Source organism: Cricetulus griseus, chromosome X (assembly GCF_003668045.3).
Source record: "Cricetulus griseus strain 17A/GY chromosome X, alternate assembly CriGri-PICRH-1.0, whole genome shotgun sequence".
Lineage (NCBI taxonomy): Eukaryota > Metazoa > Chordata > Mammalia > Rodentia > Cricetidae > Cricetulus > Cricetulus griseus.
In genome coordinates this window covers 82,329,799-82,354,139 of record NC_048604.1, presented here as the reverse complement: position 1 = coordinate 82,354,139, position 24,341 = coordinate 82,329,799, and positions in this window count along the sequence as shown.

The following is a 24,341-nucleotide window of genomic DNA, read 5'->3' as shown; positions in this document are numbered from 1 at the left end:
ATCATGTATATGGAGCAAACAGACTTACTTCCGTTAATCCTCCAAGCATTTGGTAACCACACCTGTTATCTGGCCTTCAGGCTCAAGAGTAAACACACCTGAGCCCAAGTCTGTTGTTACTTAGATAAGACATGGGTTACCAAGGCTGAAACATCCTGTGGTAGCCAAGCTTTAGACCTTTAGGTCTTTTGACTTATTAAGGACAGTTTTGAAACTCTCTGACCTTGAGGTATAAGGAAGAGCAGGCATCTTTGTGGGCCTTGACAATTCCTCCTTCTAAATTTAATTAATTAATACCTGTGCTCCTGCTACTGGACAGATGACTGTGTCTGTCTTAGGTTGTCTTTTTTCATCTCCCAGCCTTACCTGTCATTGGAACACACATTCCATCATGCATGACTTGTTTTAGGTTGCCTGGAGGTCAAAAAATCTTACCCATCTTTGACTACCAGCCTCTGTAATAAAATGGTTAGGGGACAGTGCATAGCCTGATGCCATGTACCTCTGAGCCAACTTTTCATTGAGAGTTCAAAAGCAAGCTTGATAATGCTACAGATATGATTTTATGGCTACAACATCTCCTATTAAAGGAGTAAAAGATCAAGATATAAATTGGTCTAGGATGTCTCCAGTAGTTTTAGCTGTATCAAAATCTATATCTGCCTTCTTAATTACATTGTATCTAAATATTCATAAGCATCATGTCAAATTCCTGTCAGAATGAGATCGATCTGACTTTTATAATTCATTAACACTTACATTGCACAGCAAATGTTGCAAACATTAATAATTCTAGTATGATTAATAAAATGGTCACATAATTGGCTGGATTACAATTCTATAATTTCAGTTCAATCAAAGAACAATAAAATGTTCTCATGGTGGGTGAAATATGAGTAACTTCACAATTCTGAACCTTTTCCTTTTCTGCTCCGGATATGTTAACACCTCCTCCTCCCTTTACTCCCTTTCCCAATAAACTCCATGTGGGTTTGTTGAATTTGGTGGATTGTATTTCATTGCCTAAACGTGCAGCAAAGAACAACAGTGATATTTTGTTTATGATCTAACAAATAAAGCTTGCCTGGTGATCATAGAGGCAAAAAAGTGGTGGCACACATCTTTAATCCTACCACTCAGGAGACAGAGGCAGATGGATTTCTGTTGAGTCCAAGGCCACCCTGGGTTATGCAGGATTGAATCTGTCTAAAAGAGAAATGGCTCACCTAAAGGGGATCCTAGCACTTGGGATCACATCCCTTTAATCCCAGCACTTGGGAAGTATAGACAGAAGTGATATGGCTGGGTAGAGAGAAGAATGTAAGGCAGGAGACAAGAGAGAAAAACAGTCTGAGAATCAGTCAATCTGAGGATGTAGTCTGGGGACAGGATAGCCTGTTTGGTCTGAGCATTGATTGAGGTAAGAACTATAGTGACTGACTGCTTTGCTTTTCTGATCTGTCAGCTCCACCCTCCCCAATATCTGACACTGAGTTTTTCATTATTAATACTGATTAGAATTTGTGCTATATTTAGTTCTGCACCCCACTTTTTAATTTCATTGTTTGGTGTTTTGGTGGCTAGCTTCTTGAACTCCTTGTATATTTTGGAATTCAGCCCTCTGTCAGATGTGGAATCAGTGAAGATCTTTTCCCATTCTGTGGGCTGTTGTTTTGTCTTACTGACTGTGTCCTTTGCCTTGCCTTCTCAGTTTCAGGAGGTCCCATTTATTAATTGCAGACCTCAATGTTTGTGCTACTGGCATAATGTTCTGGAAGTAGTCTCCTGTGCCAATTTGTTCAAGGGTAATTCCCACTTTCTCTAGAAGATTCAGTGTGGCTGGATTTATGTTGAGATCTTTGATCCCTTTGCACTTAAGTTTTGTGCATGGTGACAGGTATGGATCTAGCTGCAATCTTCTGCATGTCCGAATCCAATTGTGCCAGCACCATTTGTTGAAGATGCTATCTTTTTTCCATTTTTTCCATTGTTTAGATTTAACACCTTTGTCAAAATAAGTTGTTTGTATGTGCCTGAGTTAATATCAGGGTTTTCAATTCGATTCCATTGGTCTATCTGTCTATTTTTGTGCCAATACCAAGCTGTTTTCAGAACTATGGCTCTATAATAGAGCTTGAATAGAGAATTCTCAACAGAGGAATCTGAAATGGCTGAAAGACACTTAAGAAAGTGCTCAAAATCCTTGGCCATCAGATAAATGCAGCTCTAAACAACTCTGAGATACCACCTCACACCTGTCAGAATGGCTAAAATCAAAAACACCAATGACAATCTATGCTGGAGAGGATGTGGAGAAAAAGGAACACTCCTCCATTGCTGGTGGGAGTTCGAACTTGTAAGACCACTCTGGAAATCAGTATGGCAGTTGCTCAGAAAAATGGGAATCAGTCTACCTCAAGATCCAGCCATTCCTCTCTTGGGTATATACCCAAATAGTGCATGTTCATACAACAAGGACATATGTTCAACCATGTTCATAGCAGCATTGTTTGTAATAGCCAGAACCTGGAAGCAACCTAGATGCCCCTCAACTGAAGAATGGATAGAGAAAATGTGGTACATTTATACAATGGAGTACTACTCAGCAGAAAAAAGCAATGGAATCTTGAAATTTGCAGGCAAATGGATGGAAGTAGAAGAAACCATCCTGAGTGAGGTAACCCAGTCACAAAAAGACAAACATGGTATGTACTCACTCATACATGAATTCTAGACATAGAGCAAAGGATTACCAGCCTATAATCCTCTTCACCAAAGAAAGTAGGAAACATGAATGACTCTAAGGGATAAATGGACCCCAGGAATGGGAAGTGGCATGAACTCATGTACTGAGCTAATTGGGAGCATGAGGGTAGGGAAGAGGGAGCTACCACAATAAGAGCAGGAGAAGAGGAGTAGAGGAGATGAAATGGAGGAGCAGAAATATTGAGTTGGGGGAAGAATAGAGAAGAGAGAGCAGGATGAGAGATACCATATTAGAGGGAGCCACTATAGGTCCGAGAAGAGATCCGGCACTAGGGAGATTTCCAGAGACCTACAAGGATGACATGATCTGACAATCCAGGCAATGGTGGAAAGGATAACCTAAACACCCTTCCCCTAAAATGAGATTGATGACTATTCTTTATGCCATCCTAGAGCCCCCATTCAGTGGCTGCTGGAAGCAGAGAAAGACATCCACAGATATACTGAGCTGAAATCTGGAACTTAGTTGAAGAGAGGGAGGAATGAAGACTGAAGGGGTTGGTACCAGGTTGGTGAAACCCACAGAAACAGTTGGCCTGAACAAGGGGGAGCACATCGACCCCAGACTGCTGTCTGGGGAAGCCAGTACAGGACTGATCCAGACCCCTGAACATGGATGTCAATGAGGAGACCTCTGCACTCCAGGGAGCCTCTGGAAGTGGATTAGTATTTTTCCCTGGTTTAAGAAGGGAATTTGAGAGCCCATTCCATATGAAGGGATATACTCTGGCCCTGGACACATAGGGAAGGACCAGGTCCAGCCCAGGAAGATTTGGTGGACTTTGCAGAGGCCCTGTTGAGGGCCTTACCCTGCCTGGGGAGTGGAGGGTGGATGGGGTGAGGGGTAGGTCGGGGGTGGGGGAAGAGGGATGGGGGTGAGGGGAGGGAAAGGGAGAAGGGATTTACACGTGAAACAAGCTTGTTCCCAACTTGAACTAAATGGAAAAAAAACAACAAAAACCCCCAAGAATTTGTGCTATAATCAGAATTGAAATCAATAAAACAGAAACAAAGAAAACAATACAATGAATCAAAGAAACAAATTGGTTCTTTGAGAAAATAAGAAAATATAAAAGCCCTTGTCTAATCTAAGAGAAGGGCAAAGAGGGAATAGCCAAATTAACAAAATTAAAAATGCAAGGGGGACACCAAAGAAATCCAAACCATCATTAGGTCATACTTCAAAAATGTGTATTTTACAAAGTTGAGAATCTAAAAGAAATGTGTAGGGGATGAGGTAGCCATACCTGCTTAGGGGCTGGCTACAGGCATGCCTGACCACACCTGCAAGGGGCATGGTCAGGGTGATGTACGGAAATTTGAAGAGTGAAGGATGTTTATATGGCATCTCTGCTTTCGCATTCATTTTCGGCTTGCTGTAGTGACTGCTGCCTGCCGGCTGGCTAGGTCACTTTGTAAGTAAGGCTTTTCCCTATTAAATTCCCTTGTAGTTTTACCTGACTCCATATTAGTCAGGTAATTAGGAAATTACTTTTCCCACATTAGAAATGGACTCTTTTCTTGAGAGATACCACTTACCAATGTTAAATCTATATCAGATAAACAATATAAATAGAACCATAACCCCTAAGGAATTATGAGAACTCATTGAAAGTCCCCCAACCAAAAAAGCCCAGGGTCACAAGTTATAGATCAGAATTCTATTAGACTTTCAGATAAGAGCTGATGCCAATATTCCCCAAATTCTTCAAAATAGAAACAGAAGAAACATATCCAAATTCATTTCATGTGGCCATAGTTACCCTGATACACAAACCACACAAAAATGCAACAAAGAAAGAGAATTACAGACCAATCTCCTTCAAGAACATTGATGCAAAGATAATCAATAAAAATACTCACAAATTGAATCCAAGAACATATCACAAAGATCATCCACCATGATCAAGTAAGCTTCATCCCAGAGACGCAAGGATGGTTCAATATACAACAATCTGACAATGAAATCCACTATATAAACTAACTGAATTTTAAAAACCACATGATCATCTCAATAGATGCTGGAAAAGCCTTTGACAAAATCTAACATCCCTTCACGATAAAAGGATGCTTCAACATATCACAAGGACCCTTGCTTAACTATGTTCATTGCAGCTTTATTCATAATAGCCAGAAACTGGAGACAATGTAGATGCCCCTCAATAAAAGAATGGATTAAGAAAATGTGGTACATTTACACAATGGCATATTACCCAGCTGTTAAAACAATGACAACATGGAATTTTCAGGCAAATGGATGAAACTAGAAAAAAAATCATCCTGAGTGAGGTGTCCCAGTTCCAGAAAGATAAAAATGTTGCATACTTACTTATAAGTGGTCATTAGTTGTTAATTAAAGGATAGCCATGCTACAACCCACAAACCCTGAGAGTCTAAGCAACAAGGAAGTCTCAAGAGGGTCACATGAATTTCCCTGAAAAATGGAAATCAAATAGATTTTGCAAGTGGACTGGGGGTGTGTAGGATGGAGGGAATGAGTATTGGAATAGATGCCTGGAATTGGGGGGTCATTTGGGGCATGATGTAGAAATCCAATGTAGTAGAAGCTCCCTGGAATCTATGAGAGTGACCTTAGTGAAGCCTCCTAGTAATGGGGGATATGGAGCCTGAAATGGCCATCTTCTTTAACCAGACAAAGCTGCCAGCAGTCGGACTGGGACATCAACTCAGCCATAAAACCCCTGATTTACAAACTGTCCTGTGTGCAAGATGTGCTGGATTGGTAGTGCTGCCCAACTTGTGGGAGTGAGGCCCATGACAGGAGTGGGACCCCAATTACTGATACTGCCTGGAGGACCAGGAATCAGAGGAAGGACAGTCGACAGACCCAAGACAGAACCAAATATGGCTAGCAAAAAGAGTCAATGAAATGATTACTAATGATATTTTGTTATATGGCACCTAGCCCAATTGTCATCAGTTATCTTCTGGCAACTGAAGAGAGCAGATACAGAGACACACAACCACACAACAGGCAGAGCCAGCCAAACTCCAAAGAGGGGAAGGAAGGATTGTAGGAGTCAGAGAGGTAAAGGACAAGAGAACATGGCCCACAGAATCAACTAAGCAGGGCTCACAGAGACTCACAGAGACTGAAGTGACAATCACAGACCCTACATGTGTCTGAGCTGGTCCCCTGCATATACATTATGGTTGTGTATATTGGTGTTCTTGTGGAACTCCTAACAGTGGGAGTTCGGGTGTCTCTGACTCTTTTTTCCTCAAGTTGGAACCCTTTTCCTTCTATTGGGTTGCCTTGTCAAGCCTTGACATGAGGGTTTGTGCCTAGTCCTATTTTAAGTTGTTATGCCATGACTAGTTGATATCTGTGGGAAGCCTGCTTATTTTTTCTGAGGGGAAATGGAGGAGGAGTGGATCCGGGGAAAGAGAAGGTGAGGGGAGAGACTGGGAGGAATGGAAGGAGAAGAAACTGGTCAGGATTAATGTATGAGAGAAGAATAAAAATAGAGAAAGAAAAAAATGAAAAAAGAAAACATTTGTCTAGTATCTGCATAAATATCATTCATGCCTGGCATGGTAGTGCATGCCCATAATCTTGTACTCACTTGGGAGGCAGAGACAGAAGTATTATCATAAGTTCAAGGTCAGTCTGTTCAACATAGCTTCAGGCCAGTGAGGGATATATAGTAAAACTCTGACTCAAAACTAAAGCAAGGTTCAATGAATTAGGATAAAGGATCAAGAGAGAAGGCTAGCATATTGTGAATGGGAGGACAAAGTGGGTCCCTGCCAAGAGACACTGTGGAAACAAAAGGCAGCATAAAGGAACTGGCTTTCCATAGGACACCAGACAGGATGAAGGAACAGCAAATACTAACAGCACAGGACACAAGATCTGCCTGTGTAGTTTTGCCCAGCATCATTTCTAAAGGCAAGGCTAAGGAATCCAAGGCCAAAGAGTTATATTTCTTAGGTTGCCAGGGAAGCCAAAGACCTTCAGTTTACAAAAAACAAAGAATTATTAGGTTGAGGGAAATGGATGGCATTTCCACCCTTTAGTAGAATGCTACCTAACTTGTCAGAATGCTGCATATCTTCCCAAGCACTAAAGACTTCTGGGCACAACAGTATATCACATTCTAAGAATGATATATCACCTCCTTTAAAAACTATTTCAGAGTCTGTTCTTTCTAATAGCTAAGTTAAATTCCTATCATGTTTTGGAGACATTTTCCTTCTACTCCACCTTCTTTCTCTATCTTTGTTTGGATTTTCGGCCTGGCTTTACTCTACTTGGCTGTTTGCCGAAACAGTTTTATTCATCAACCAATAAAAGCAACACATATTCACAACATACAGAAGGACATCCTACACCAATCCCCTCATATTCAGAGAGAATATTTTAAAAATTATTATAATAGAGAAAAACCATCCATGAATTAGGTACTGTCATTTACATAGAAAAAATATTATTTGGTTCTCACCCAGAGTATGCATTACATACTAGTGTTAACCTTTTTTTCTATAGAAAAGCAAACTGAGTCTCTGAGAAGATAAGCAATTTGTTCAATTTGTCAAATGAGTGCACAAGTAATTTCTCTTCAATACTTATCATCTTCATCCTTAGTAAAAATATAATTACTGAATAGGGCTAAGTATGTGACAGTAATTACTAAGGCTTTAACTGTGTAAAATAATGATAATTTCAAGCCCTAATCCAGCGATTTTTTCTTATGAAATGTAATTTCTTCCCATAATGACTGGGTATGAATAAGAATGTTCTTTGAAAATTTAGCAGCCTTCCTAGGAATTAATTGAATATAATCATTGTTCACATAGGTGCAATGTAGACACTTCTTGAGTAATTCTTATAAATGCAAATGCAAATGCAACTCATGAACTACCATTTCACACCCAACAGGATGACTATAATAGAAGGGATCAATATCAACAAGTGTTTATGAGGGCACTCAATACATTGCTAGTAGGGGTGTAAAATTGTGTAGCTACTTTAGATGGCAATAGGTGAGTCCTCCAACAACATAGCACTGCCACGCAGCCTATCAGCTCCAAACTGAAGTATATACCAAATAGAACTCAAATATGTCTATACAAAAATTGCATAAAAATTTCCCCATAGCATTTATTCATTATAATCAAATAATGGAAATAACCAAGATGCCCATTCTGATGAATGGGAAAATGATATATATATATTCATATATATATATATGCAGTTTTTTAGGGTTTCTGTTGTAATAAAATACTATAAGTGAAAGTAACTTGGGGAGTAAGGAGTTTATCACATTTTATATCATGTAGTTTGTCATCCAGGGAATTCAAGGCAGGAAATGATGCAGAGGCCACAGGGAGTTAAAGTGGAATGCAATTAATGCAGATCACAATGGAGTCAGAACTAGTTTGAAAACAGATGGTTTAGTAAGAAAGTACTCACTTGATGGAGCCAGTCCTATACAGCCAGGCCAGAAAGGGAAAAGAGAGCCACATGCTTGCTTCCCTGGTATTTAAAGCCTTGCTTTGTCACTCTGACCACACTCAAGTGTGCATGGTCAGCATCACCTGTGCTAGCCCCCAAGCAGGTGTGGTCAGCATTTCCCCCTACAGGGAATAATATTTACTGGCTTGCTCCTAACTAGCTTATTCAGCCTACTTTCTTATAGATCCCAAGACCATCTGTTCAAGGATGGTTCCACCCACAGTGGGATGGTCTCTTCCACATTAATCAGTAATTAAGAAAGTGCTCTACCAACTTGTCCACAGGTAAATCTTATGTAAGTTGATCAATTCTCTTCCAAAATGACTCTAGCTTGTGTCAAGTTGGCATAAAACTAACCAGGATATTCAGCTATGAGAAGTAATGTCTAACACATGGTAGACGCCTGTCATAGGAGAGCACATGTTACACCTGTTATGTGATTCTGTTTAGAGATTTATATGAAATGTATAGAGCAGACAAATTTGCATAAATTAAAGTGGATTAGTGCTTGTCTCAATCAGGGATCATGGGGAATGAAAGGGATGGTAAAAGGTGTGTATTTTTACTTTTCATTCATGAGAAATTTCAATAGCTGATGGTTATATAGCTTGATATTTGCATATAACCATTGAATTGTGCACTTTCTACAGATGAATTTATACTATGTGAATTATATATCAATAAAGATACTTATAAAGGGTGCTTTCTTGACTTTACCCCCAGTAAAAGTTGTTAGTATTAGGTAGCTTGATATGTTGGCAAGCAGTGATGTGAGAGTTGATTTGTTCTGCTTCCCTAAGTACTTTCATCACAGTCAATTGTTAGATACAAATTAAAAACAAATAAATAAATGCTTTTTACTGGTTGGAACGTAGTTATGCTTAGATTACAGAGGCAATCCTCCAGTAATGTTAAGATCCACTCTGGCCATCGCATTGGATTGCCAGTAAGAATTTACAAATGTGGAGGAGATGGAATATTTTCTATTTTCAATTTTTCAGCCCACTCTGACAGCCTCATGCCTTAGACTGTTAGAGTGGAAACTTAAAGTAGTTTTCCTTGACCCAGTGGCAGCAAAGTAATAAGTAATGCCAAGAACTGATTTTAAGAGGAAACTTCATCTCTAGGGAATTAGATCACAGAGCTAGCCTAACAACTCCCTCACTCCTCAGCATAGATCCCAGACATTCCCAAGTATTGAAAACAATTCTCACGACTTTATCTTATCAGCCCAGAAACATCCCCTTGAACACCAAGTCCTCTTCTTGTTCTTAAGACTACAAGTCATTCTGAACACCAAAAATGATATGGGTAATATGTTTATATTCACGTGTATGCAGCACAGCTTCAACCAGGGGAGTCTCAAGTGAGAGATATACATGAATCCAGAGACCATTCTCAACTACAGTTTCATAACAGCTAGGTTGTTAAATGGCGTATCTCCAACTCAACAGTTAGCATAGAGGGAGGTACTATTTCAAATGAATATTGGGAATAGTTACCCAGATCTAGGGACATCTTTGGATGTCAGTTTGAGAAATTGTCAATTGGAGAGATACTTGAAAGTTAAATTTGTCAGGACTGTTGAATGTTTAGATATAAGGTGGGTGATAGAATAGGTGGAGAGTCATAAAGATGCCTCAGCTTTTAGTAGAGAGACAATCTCATGCAAATACTTTTACAAGATTAGCACACCAGAAGGGATGTGTGTGTGTGTGTGTGTGTGTGTGTGTGTGTGTCTTTATGTCACCAGGTGTAGCATGTATGGGAAAAGGAAGGGATTTCCTATTTGTGAAATGACCCTTCTATCTGTGCTAATCTCCAGGCTTTCACAAAAGCATTAACTTTAAAGCATAATTATTTGGAAAGGAGATGTCTCATTCTAGAATAGAGAAAGCATCCAACTAATGAAAGTTAACAAGAAAGCCCATTTGGCTAATCTTGGGGTGATATAGGACAATATTTCTCAGGATTTAAGGATTGGGGTGCCCTTCTCAGGGAATATTGAAAACGCACATGTTGTCATGGTAGGCCTGGATCCTTATTAAAGTCTATATTTCTAAGCAACTTTATGATCATATTGCTGTTTGTTTAGTAGGTTTACTTTGAGTATCATTGAATTAGAGTAATTCACAACTGGTAATTAATATATCAACTCAAAAGGTTGTTAACAATGATCAAAAATGAAAATAAAATAAAAAGGAAATATCTGAATCCATTGCAAGTAATGAAATGAAAATAAGCTTTTTAGAAATTTTGGTTGAATTATAATCCAGTATATATGTTTATTATCATGAATTTTATTATGAGACTACAAAATGGTTTGAAATATGTGATTCTGGAGGGCCAGTATAGATAGTTAATTTAGATAAATGTGTAGTCTCTCTCTTATATACATTTTCCATACAGAGGATTCCAGGTGAGCTTGGGATGGTACAGCCTTTCGACCTTAGTGGGCCCACTCTGCCTTATCCAGGAGTCTATTCCCGTTTTCTTTTTCTTTTTAAAATTAGTCACAAGCTTGCTTCACAATTCAATCTCAGCTCCGTCTCCCTCCCGTCCTCTCCCCCACCCCCCAAGCCCCCATCCTCATCCCACTTCAGCTCCCCAGGGAGGGTGAAGCCCTCCATGGGGGATCTCCAAAGTCTGTCATATCATCCCAGGCAGGGCCTAGGCCATTCCCCATGTGTCCAGACTGAGAGGGCATTCCTCCATGTGGGATTGGTTCCCAAAGTCCATTTGTACACCAGAGATAAATACTACCCGAGGCCCCATAGATTGTCGAGGCCTCCTCACTGACACCCATGTTCAAGGGGTCTGGATCAGTCTGATGCTGGCCTCTCAGCCATCAGTCTGGAGTCCATGAGCTCCCCCTTGTTCAGGTCAGCTGTTTCTGAGGGTTTCACCAGCCTGGTCATGACCCCATTGCTCTTCACTCCTCCCTCTCTGCAGCTGTGTTCCAGGAGCTCTGTTCAGTGTTTAGCTGTGGGTGTCTGCCTTTTCTCCTATCAACCAATGGATAGAAAAATGGGTTCATAATGGTGTATTGTTCCAGAGGGATGATTCCATCATGGTGGGGAGGCCTGGAAGCAAGCATGAGGCAAAATGGAAGGAACAGGAAACTGGGAGTCTACAACTTGAAATGCAAGCATCAAGCAGAAAAAGCAAACTGAAGAAGGGTGAGGCTTTATACACTCAAAGTCAACCTCCAGTGAGGCACTTTTCCTAACAAGGCTACACTTTTCTATAACCTTCCCCAAAAGTGTCACCAACTGGAAACCAAGTGTTCCAATGCTTGAGCCTATGAAGAACATTTCTCATTCAAACCATCACATTGTCCTTCTGGCTCTTACATTCTTGATATCTCATTTTCTATAATGTTTGCTGAACCTCAGATATGATGATATAGATGTCATATTTGTAGCAGGGCATTCAGCCATTACTTATTCCCAGCACTTTGATTAGTTATAAACTTCTTCAGGAACCTACTGCAAAAGGTAGTTTCTCTGACTGAAGCTGACAGCATCATTAATCTATGGACATAAATATAATTATTTAAAAGGCAATTTGATGAGCATATCATATCCATTTAGAAATAAACCAGTGACTTCTATACTAGGGCCTATGACTTTCTCAAGCATTGACTCTTAACTAGGCTTACAGTAAGTACCAGATGTGAATTCTATCCTGTAGAGAAGGCTTCAGATCCATTCTGAAAGCAACTGTACACCTCCTTAACTGTGAAGCCCCTATATGCTCCAGTGGGCACATCTTGCATGGCTGGTCGTTATTGCTGCACACGGGGTCTACAGCTGAGTAAGACGACAGACAATGCTTTCCCCCTGTGGTTTGTACAGCACTGTTCAGCATAATCAGAGCTAGTTAGTAGGGAGGAAACTTCTAGCCAAGCTCCAGCCTGAATTTTCTATGTTCCGTCACCAGAACATTTGATGTCTTCAGCGATAAGGTCTTGTCATTTAGTTCTGGTGGGCAACCAACAGCAGTGACAATTGTCTGTATTTTGCAGAATCCACAGAGGCATCCATTATCAACAATTCTTAAGGGGATACAGAACTCTTGGCACTGGGATTTTCATTTAATAATCTATGAGTTCTGAGAACAGCTTTATCCTCCAAATTTTACTTCTAAGATTTTTTTCCAGTTTCAGGTTATCAGAGAGATAGAGAGTAAGAATGTAGCACTTTTTATTATTTTTAAATATTCTAAGTCATATTTAATTGGAAAAGAGCTGAATTTATCATTCCTTGTAAGTACAGGGTAATAAAGAAAGAAAAAATATTTGTACTTATCTTTGAAACTTTCCATTTTTTACAGAAGAAGCACTTATTTATAAAAAGGTACATATTGCACATGCAGACACACACAAAATAACTTGCTATTTTGACTGCCAGTCAGCACAGCAGTGAAATATAGCTTTAAAAAATCTTCACAATAATATTTCTTAACCACATTCAAAGAATAAAGAAGGTATTGATTCAGTTATAACTCATTAATATTTTGAGGAAATCCAAGAGTAAAGGATAAATCAGAACCCATGCCAAGTTAGAAAATTCCATAAGTTTTAACTCTAAAATGACACAAAATACAAAAGTGAAATTTCTAAATGCCTCCAAACACACACTTTCTAAATTAATTTATGATTTTGTTGCTATTGTTTGCTGATAAGAAATCGAGGCATTGGAAATGTTATCCATGTCACAGACTGAACATTGCCAAGTCATGACTTCAAAGTTAGTGGTATTTCCTCCAAGCCTACACAAATGGAACAACCCACGAACTGAAGGTGGGGTGTGCTAGATTAAAGTCCCGAGGAAGGTCCTGCACTTTTAGCACAAGTTCTGGAGTATATGTTAATGTCTTTTGTAAAAGTAGGGAGAGAAGAATGTTACAATTATATTTTCAACAGCTGAAATGTTTTCTAAAGCTTGAAGTGCTTTAGAAAATGGAGACAATAAAAGGCCAAATTCAACCCTGACAAACTCTGTTGAAATGATATCCTGTAATGTGAAGTAAATAAAACAAAAAATAGAAAGACCTTGATCATCCTTGGCCTGCTGTCTGAAATGAGCTCATTACATGTTATCATTTTCTCAAATTAATTCACATCCCTGACTTATTCTGAAGAAAGAAAATTATTCCATATTTACCACACTTTTCCAGAGATTTCTCAGCACAAAGCAAGCGGTTTTATGCTATTTTCCCATTAGAAGAAAATTATGAACTTTGTACATCACTCTCTGTTTGTATTCCTTTTAAGTTAACCTTAACCTTGTACGTGTTATTTTGTTTCGTGTCCTTGTGCCTGGTTTTAATCTTAAATAAAGGGACAAGAAATGCTACTTTTTTTCAAAGAGAAAAATATCTGAGAAGCCACGTCAACACACCCAAATACCACAATGGTTTTATTCCACTTCAATAACATCTCCTACTTGTTAGGAGCTTTGATTTGAGCTAACAAGGTTATCAGATTGTGTGTCTATTGTCCTGTTAGGGCTTCCTTGGCTGAGATCCTGCAGCAAACACTGCTGATGTGATGTTTTGTTCCTGCAGCAGCACAAGAGGTAGCAGAAGGAGGGTCTGTGGAGAGCGACAGGGTCACCAAGCTGTCAAGGCCTTCCTAGTGGAGGAGTTGTAGCAAGTGCAGCCTGTGGTCATTCTAATCAGTGCTTCAATGTGCTGACTTTAGGGCCAGATCCCCCCAGTGTCCCGGAAACAGGGACTAAAACTCTTATGTTTTGTTCTTCTGAACTGAATTCTGAGAGTAACCAACACAAGAAATAAAGCAAAACAGGGTGAAAAAGAAGTAGCAAGAGAAACATTGAATCTTGTAAAAGTGAAATAGTCCAAGACTCAGTTCAGTAGAGAGCTACTTATATTCGCAATTCACATTACCACTCAACAAATTGCCTAAATTTCATTTTCCAAAGGACAAAGGCAATTATCTTTAGCAGAGAAGTTTGAATAAAATACTGTATGAGACCACATCTAATCAGTTAATGAAAAATAAAAGGCATATATACTTTTTATATCTATTTATATTTATTTATATCTATTTATATTTATTATATTTATAATAATATATTATATTTATATCTATTATACTTAATACTATTCATTAGTATTCTGTTTTCAAAACAAACTTGCAGCCATTGCTGGCTGAAAAAGTATTGGTTGCACACACACACAGAAACAGCTGACCTGAGCAAGTAGAAGCACACGGACACCAGTCTGACAGCTGGGAAACCGGCATAGGACTGAACCAGGGACTCTGAACATAGTATTAGTTGGGAGACCAGGGAAGTCTATGGGGCCTCTGGCAGTGGAACCAGTATTTATCCCTAGTGCACGAATGTGTTTGGGAGCCTATTCCCTATGGAGGGCTACTCTCTCGGCCTAGATACACGGGGGAGGGCCTAGGTCCTGTCCCAAATGATGTAACAGATTTTGATGATGACCCATGGGAGGCCTCACCCTCCCTGGGGAGTGGATGGGGGTAAAGAGGGGGTTGGTGGGGAGCATGGGAGGACAGGAGGGAGAGGGAACTGGGATCTGTATGTAAAATAAGGTTGTTTCTAATTTAAATAAAAATTTATTGTTTGAATGAAACAAAATGTTTTAGATATTTCTTTGTGCAATATTGTCTCATCTTCAGCAAATATCATAAATGACAACTGTTATGTTTGTTATGTATAAGTTTTTGTTGCTGATATAATAAATTACCCCAAATTTAGTTGTTTGTGTCAACAATAGAAAACTTTTAGAGGCCAGAAGTTTAAAATGGGATTCTCCGGGTGTTGAGGCTTTGATTGATGTCATCAAATTCATTTTGGTGGCCCCTAGAGAGAATCTAATTTCTTGTTTTTCCATGTTATTGTAGAGACTTCTGCCATTTCTTAACTGGTAATCTGCTCAATCTTCAAAATCAGAAATTGCCATTTGAGTCTTTCTCTAGGCCGGCATCTTCTGCCTCTTGCATACTTTAAAGATCCCTGTGATTGCATTGGCATCCCCTTTGTAATCCAAGATAATCTCTTTATGTTAATGTCAGTTGTTTGGAAAGCTTACATTTACCTACAAAGTGAATTATCTCTTGACAGGGAACATAGTATACTCAGAAAATGTAGACCCAGTATTTTGTCTCCTCTCTGTGATTTAGGCAGAAGCAAAGTTTATTATCAGGCCATTTCTATGATGCAAATTTTGTTTGTTTGTTTTGGGGGGTTTTCAAGACAGGTTTTCTCTGTGTGTAGGCCTGGCTGTTGTAGAACTCAGCCTGACCTCTATTTCTTGAGTGCTGGACTTAAAGGCATGTGCCATCACCGCCAACTCCTGTGATGTCAATTTTAATTCAACGAGTAATATGAAATAACATGTGATGTAGTAGATGTTAATAAAACAAGTCAGAGAAGTTTCAAAAACTCATCAATTAGTTCTTACATTATTATCCAATTTACCCTTGACATTACATCCTCATAAATACACAAATATTGAGCTGTTGTTAAACTCAGATGTTCAGACTGTTTTTTAGGCTAAACAAATTTGGATACAAGAGAATGTATTTACAAAAAATAGTTTCAAGTTACATTCATAGTCCTACTATTCTACTATGTACCATCAAGGTATATGGTGTAAGAGACTTGCAATAATGACATCAAATACATACACTTACAATATTATATGTTAACTTACTTTATAACACCAGAAGTAATTCCTTGTTTAAAAACATGCTATTTTCTTTATTCAAAATATATAGCAGAGGGCATGCAGCTTTTTGTACAAAGGCAGTTTTTCTAGAACACATTATAAAACTAAAGGACTTGGTTATAAAACCAATGGCTGTGATATGAAGTATTATGCAATGTTTCCATTGTTAGACTTTTTGTCCCTGTGTTTTTTCCTCAGACTGAGATTTAATTTCAGTACATTGTGATTATCTTTATTTTCAAACATTGAAGAATTCTGAGAGAGAACTGACTCTTTTGAGATAGAATAGGCTGTCTCAAGTAAAACAGGGAATTCCTAGAAACAGCTGTGATTCTTATAGTATCAAACTATTTTGTTTCCTGTCTTTTTCCTTCTTACTTTCCTCTACTTTTTTACTTTTGCTTGTGTTTAAAATTTTTTAATGCTTATTATTGTTGTCATAATGATTGTGTGTGTGTGTGTGTGTGTGTGTGTGTGTGTGTGTGTGTGTGTGTGTGTGTGTGTGTAGATCAGAGAACAATTTGGAAGAGAATTCTTTCTTTCCACTGTGGCTTTCGTGGAACTGAAACTAGAAGTCAAAATCCTCCCTATCTCGTCAGAAAATGCAGGCCTCCCATGGATAATAATCAGCCATGGCATATCAAATTGCAAGTTGCTATGAGACTAGGTACCTAGTCTCCTATGAAGGCTGGACAAGGCAACCCTGTAGGAGGAAATGGTCTCCAAATTAGGCAACAGAGTTGGAGATAGCCCCTGCTCAGTGGCTCAATGGTTAGAGTCTAGGCTCACAACCAAAAATTCAAGAACACAATTCTTGATCCCCCTGCCTCTATCTCACAAGCACTTTCCCCACCAAACCATGCTTTAATTTTTTTACACTAAGTTAGCTAAACACAACTTCTTAGCATGATATGCTTTGACGGGACACACTTTGTGAGAATTTCTCTGTGAACTTACTTATGAGCAATTATCACCTGACAATGTTTTCTATAAATTTATATAAAGCTTGTTGTAATATGCCATTTAAAATTTGTACAGACCATGTCATGTCCAGCCTTTCCTTATGTTGTTTTTCTTGCTTGGAATGCCTTCTCTAATTCCTTTACTTGACTCAATCCTAGACAGACATCACAATTTTATATAGGTATGACTTGCCCTAAGGTTTTTCTTCTTCTCTAATTCCACTCAACTATCTTGGATGTTAGTTCCCTTTATCATTTTTAATGTTTATTCTCTTCCTGTCTTTATGAATGATGTCTTCATATTTTTTCATTTTATTCCACGTAATGAGCAAAAGTGCTTTTTCTAATTATCAGTTTAGTTCTTTGACAATTTCATATATATATATATATATATATATATATATATATATATATTATTCCAATCTAATTATTCTCTTCAGCAACCCTCTTTTAACTCTCTTCCACCCATATCAATTCCTTATCTACCATACCTGTCTTTTTCCCAGATTCAGGACTTTTGGTTTTATAATCTATTTAGTTTGACCAGGGCTATATTTGTGAGCATTGGATTGGGGCTACGCATCTGAACTAGGTGGGATCACCAGTGAGTACACAATGGAAGTCAGTAACAACCCTTTCCTGGATCTCTCAGGAGGAAATAGTTCAGCACTGATGAGCAGGGCTTCCTGGGTCCTTCCACCATCTATCCTTGGCTGTTGTTGGGCCCTTTCTTCTGCAGACCCAGTACAGTCATCCATGGGTGTTTAGCGCTCATGATTACAGTGACTGTGTATTGGACAGAAGATGTCACTTCACATAAATGCTCCGTATCTTCCTGTTTTTACAGGAAACTTTTAGGAGCTCGTATGAAATGTCTTACTTAGGGCTAAATACTCAACCAACCACCACTTATTCTCAGTGCTTTGTATGTCTCTACATTCACCACAGTTCATGGAAAGAATAGGCTTCTCTGATTAAGGCGAAGAGTGGCTATTATGTATATCAGATACAGATTCCCTCCTTTGGAGTGGGCTTCAAATCCAGAGAGTGGTGTTGATTACCCATATAACAGTGGCACATAAGTGAGTACATCTTGTTAGGCAGATTAGTATTGTAGTTCATAGAGTTCATAGTTGCATATAACTGCTGAAGCCTTATTTTTGGGTATTTTTTATTTAAAACAATCTTTTTTATTTTACACACCCATCCCAGTTGTGCCTCCCTCACCCTCCATTACCCCACCCATTCCTCAGTGATGGTGAGCCTTCCCATGGAGAATCAACAAAATCTATCACATCACATTGAGGCAGGACCAAGGCCCTCCCCCTTGTGTCTAGGCTGAGCAAGTTATCCCTCATGGGCTCCAAAAAGCCAGTTCATGCATTAGCATAAATTCTAGTCACACTGCCAGTGGCCGCATAAACTTCCCAAGCCACACAGCTATCACTCACATTAAATGGGTCTAGTTTGGTCCTATGCAGGTTCCCCAGCTGTCAGTCCATAGTCAGTGAGCTCCCACTAGCTCGGCGAAGCTGTTTCTGTGGGTTTCCCAATCATGGTCTTGACCCCTTTGCTCATATTATCGATACTCCCTCTCTTCAATTGGACTCCAGGAGCTCAGCCCAGTGCTTAGTTGTGGATCTCTGCATCTGCTTCCATCAGTTACTGGATGGAGGTTCTATGATTACAATTAAGGTAGTCATTGATCTGATTACAGAGGAAGGGCAGTTCAGGCACCCTCTCCACTATTGCTTAGAGTCTTCCTTTCATGACCCAGTAGTCTGCATAGCACCTTCTGGCACTATGGAAGCTAGCAGCTGGGAGAAGGCATCTAGTTTAATTCCAGCAAGTTTTCTTTTTTCAGGATTGGTATAGTTGGAGTATATGGTAGTCTATATTTGGGGTTTTTGGAAACTTCTATACTGATTTACATAGTTAAGCCATACATTTGAAAGGTGACAATACTATCCATTTTATTCTATTTAGTACAATAAACTCCCCAGTAATTCATAAAAACTTGCAAATGTAATAATGACATTGATAAAATATAAATAGATGGAGGATAGAAATGCTTCCAAATGCATCTCTTTTAGTAAATGACAAGTTGTACTGGAGAAAATCACTGAAACATATCTCTGATGTTGGATTTTCAAAATGGTCATTAAAGTTACAAAGGGATTCCTTAGAGTTGGTGACCAGACTACTGACCAAATGAGATGATAATGTAATCTCTGACTTAAAAACTCTTACATAATAGATGATATATAATAAAAAGTCATAATTAGTCCCAGGTTCTCTAAAATCCTCTCTTTGTATAGTTTCACACTTGGTGAATCTAACTGATGGAATTTCTGACACATGGAAATAGAAAACATCTGAGCTTCTTAGAGGAACTGAGACAATAAAAGGTATGCCTATACTGCAAGAACCCCAATTCCATAGCAAGATAGTAGAAACATATTGGAGCCATGGTCTTCACATTTTTAGCTTAAAATCCAATTAATGGGGAGAAGAAAGAGAGGGGTAGGGGAAAAGAAAAAGAACATGTATATTGATGTAAATTCTTCTTTTTGAAAGTTACAACATGAAGCAAAAGAATATGCATGATGCCATGGACAAATTCAAGTCAAAATGGATCAAAGTCCTCAATATAAATCCACCCACACTGAATCTCATAGAAGAGAAAATGGGAAATACACTTGAACATACAAGCATAGGTGACCACTTCCTAAATAGAATACCAGTAACACAAACACTGAGAGAAACAATTAATAAATGGGTCCTCCTGAAACTGAGAAGTTTCTGTAAAGCTAAGAAAACCATCAACAAAACAAAATGGCTCCCTGCAGAATGGGAAAAGATCTTCACCAACCACACATCTGATAGAGGGCTGATCTCCAAAAATATACAAAGAACTCAAGAAACTAGACCAAACAATCCAATTAAAAATTGGGTACAGATTTAAACAGAGATTTCTCAACAGAAAAATCTCAAATGGTGGACAGGCACTTAAGGAAATGCTCAACATCCTTAGTCATCAGGGAAATGCAGATCAAAACCACTCTGAGATACCATCTTATATCTATCAGAATGGCTAACATCAAAAACATCAATGACAGCTTATGCTGAAGAGTATTACAGAAAGGGGATCACTCCTCCATTGCTGGTGGGAGTGAAAACTTGTACAGCTGCTGTGGAAATCAGTATGGTAATTTCTCAGAAAATTCAGGCTGAACCTACCTCAAGACCCTACAATATTACTTTGGGCTTATGCCAAAGGAGGCACATTTACACCACAAGGACATTTGCTCAACTATGTTCATAGCAACATTATTTGTAATAGGCAGATCTCAGAAACAACCTAGATGCCCCTCAACTGAAGAATGGATAAAGAAAATGTGGTGCATTTACACAATGGAGTACTACTCAGTGGTAAGGAAAAATGACATCCAAAAATTTGCAGGCAAATGGACACAACTAGAAAAAACCATCCTGACTGAAGTAACCCAGAAGCACAAAGACAGATATAGTATGTACTTACTCATAAGTGGATATAAGACATAAAGCAAAAGATACCCAGCCTACAATCCACAACCCCAGGGAAGCTAGAACCCTCATCCAGAACAGATGGAAGCAGATGCAGAAATTCAGGACTAACCATTAGGCCAAGCTCCTGGAGTACAATCAAAATGAGGAAGGAGCAAAAATATGAACAAAGGAGTCAAGACCATGATGTCAGACCTGAGCTAGTGAGAGATCACTGACTCAGGTCTGACAAATGGGGAACCTGAATAAGACTGAACTAGACTCCCTTAACTATAGGTGACAATGGTGTGACTGAGACAATGTATGAGGCCAATGGCAGTGGGTCCAAGATCTAACACTAATGCACAAACTGACTTAGTGGAGCCCATTCTATATAGAGAGATACCTTGCCCAACCTAGAAACAGGGTGTGTGTGAGGGAGGTGTCTTGGTCCTCCCTCAAGGAGAGGATGTGACAGACGTAGTAGACTTCCTAGTGGAGGCCTTACCCTCTCAGAGGAACAGATGGGAGGTGAAGGTGGGGAGTAGGGGGAGCAGGAGGCGAGGAGGGGGGACTGGGATTGGAATGTAAAAATAAATTAATAAAAAAGGAAGAACTAAGTGGCAAAATTATAAAAAAGAGTATGTGTGACATCTTAGCCCAGTTCCATAACCGAAATAATATTTTTCATTGTACAAAAATAAAATATAAAAATTAGAAGTGAGGGCTGAAGAGATGGCTCAACAGTTAAGAGCACTGGCCTATTCTTTTTTTTTTTTTTTTTTTTTGGTTTTTCGAGACAGGGTTTCTCTGTATTGTTTTGGAGGCTGTCCTGGAACTCGCTCTGTAGACCAGGCTGGCCTCGAACTCACAGAGATCCACCTGCCTCTGCCTCCCGAGTGCTGCGATTAAAGGCATGTGCCACCAACGCCCGGCTAAGAGCACTGGCCTATTCTTGAAGAGGACGCAGGTACAATTCCCAGCAACAGTTGGTGGCCCACAACTCCAGTTCCTTAGGATCTAACACTCTTTTCTAGTATCTGATGGTAATAAATTCCCTAGGTACACAGACATGCATGCAGTAAACACACACACACACACACACACACACACACACACACACACACACACAGAGAGAGAGAGAGAGAGAGAGAGAGAGAGAGAGAGAGAGAGAGAGCCAAATATCTTTTAAGTTAAAAAGTGATTTGTAGGAGGGTTGATATATGTAAAATGGTTTATATGGAAAGAAGCAAGTAAATATGTGTGCAGCTGAAACTCTTTTGAAATGTTATGTTATGATTTAGTTATTTAAAAAAATTTAAAAATTAAGCCCAAATGTATATTGGAGCAAAATCTATAAGAAATACCTTTGACAAAATTATCTTCTATATTTCATTCTTTTTCATTCCAACATATCTGGTCTTGGTTACAAGTGTATAAGAAATTTTGCAGTGTTGCAGGATACTCATGAGTGACAGGAACATTTAGCCTAAATCCAAAATAAAAGCTATTATTTAGTGGAAGCATCAAGTCCTGATGGACAGCTGAATGTTACAAATTTTCTTTTTAACCTTTGGCATTAAAACAGAATCTTTAGAAGGACTGAAATTGTCACCAGGCACCTAAAAGATGTCTCTTTAATTCAAACCTGGGGGCAACTTCAGTCATCTTGGGAGAATTTAAAGACTTCTCTCTCTTTACAGAATGGACCATGGGGAGCAAGAAGTGCCATAGAATTCTGAATACCAAGAAGTAACTTTATGTGATATGATTAGAGCCTTTAAAATGTAGAATACAGAAGGCCAATTTTCAGTTACTACAGTGAAAAAGAATTGCAATAAACCCCCACAATGTCTAGTATTTCAGGTACCTCCATCAACTAGAAATTCTATTGATGAGTTCTTCCACTCAGATCATCAGAAAATGACAATACCACCCATGTCCCTAAGGTTCTGAAACATTCTGAAGCTTTTTTCAAATTAGCAAAAAATAAAAAAGTGAAAAATCACTTAAGAATCATTTGACATTGAACCCATCTCATAAAAATGTGAATGCTTTAAAAAAGAAAGGATTTGAAAAATGTAGCACAAAATATAACATCGTCAGTTTACCAAATTTCTATGCCTGTTTTAATAACTTGTAAACATATTCAATGTAGACTTTCCTTTCAAACTTTAACAAAGATTTACTAAGCATCTGCAGGGAAAGTGTTCCAGGTTATCTATAAATAAAAAGAAGGAAAGAGAGAAAGGAAGGAAAAGAAAGAAAGAAAGAAAGAAAGAAAGAAAGAAAGAAAGAAAGAAGGAAGGAAGGAAGGAAGGAAGGAGAGAGAGAGAGAGAGAGAGAGAGAGAGAGAGAGAGAGAGAGAGAGAGAGAGAGAGAAGAACAAGAGCTTTCAGGACAAAAATGTGTGCACAGTTAACTACAATAAAAGATTCTTTATGCAAGTGTATTAATATATACATAAACCAGTGGTGCAGAGTACTAGAAATGAATTATTCAGAAAAATTTCAAATATCATTAGTAAAAATACCCAGTGTTGGTGATGCTGCAATCCTCACAAGGGAACGCCTGCAACCACCTCAGTGTTTTAATTTTGTTCTGACAGCAAATCCATTTATTAAAAATTGTTTTGGGCCGGGCGTTGGTGGCACACGCCTTTAATCCCAGCACTCAGGAGGCAGAGGCAGGCGGATCTCTGTGAGTTCGAGGCCAGCCTGGTCTCCAGAGAGAGTGCCAGGCTAGGCTCCAAAGCTGCACACAGAAACCCGGTCTCGAAAAACCAAAAAAAAAAAAAATGTTTTGGTTGCTTTTCTTGTTTTGTGATCAGATACATTACAGAGACATTTAATGGGATTTATTTGGACCCACAGTTTAGAGGGTATAGTCTCTCATGCCTGAGAAAGACCCTGTCTGTTACAATGAATGTTTGTGGCATAGTTTGTTCACACTTTTATGGATGAAGAAGCAGAGAGCTTGGGCTGAAAGTGGAATTGGATTACAATAGTCAAAGCCCTACATCCAGTGACCCATCTTAACCAGCCATGTCTCTTTCCCCAAAGGTTCCACAACCTTCCAAATCAACACCAACAACTGGTAACACAAGCAAGCAAATATATGAATCTGTTGGAGTCATTTCACTTCAATTGATGCCAATAATTTTTGTGATGTGAAAAGAGTCTTTATATCTCTTAGTTGCAAATTTCCAGCCATGTGATTTAGCAAGAGGATATTGGAGGCCAATGGCATATGCTTTATTTTCAAAGATTACTTTTTGATTAGTTGTCTATGCAGGTAGTCTCATTAAAGCTGTAAACTCTATAATAGCCTTCCCAGTTGGAGGAAGATCTACTTAAGTCACCAGTAGTACTTCTTCTTCCCTTTCTAGATTACTGTGATCATTCAAGAAGCATCACTCAGATAACTTCACTCAGTTATATATCTATGGATTTCTCATATCAATGTACCAGATGCAGAGGACTTTGCAAAAATAGGGTAGAAAGAATGTAAGAGTCTGCAGATGGAGAGCAGAGCCATAAAATGCTGACTTCTGAACATGACATGGCTATTGCACACACCAGTTAACAGCATCTGTGCTTACCTACACAATATTTACACAAGATGAGGCAAGTCAAAACCTAAGCAGGAATGAGGAAGGGGACCCTCTAAGCCTCACCCATATACAATGAACTATTGACAGTTGATGGCTATTGCATGTGGGTAATTTACTCCCCTTTGGAGACAGAGGCATTGATGGGTTGTTCATATCCCATTAAGTGGCCACACAACCACCTGCCTAGGGGAAGAACTAATTGGACTCATATGTTTGGTTTCTTTTGCTTCTTTGCTTCTTTTTGTTTTTTGAGACAGGGTTTCTCTTTGTA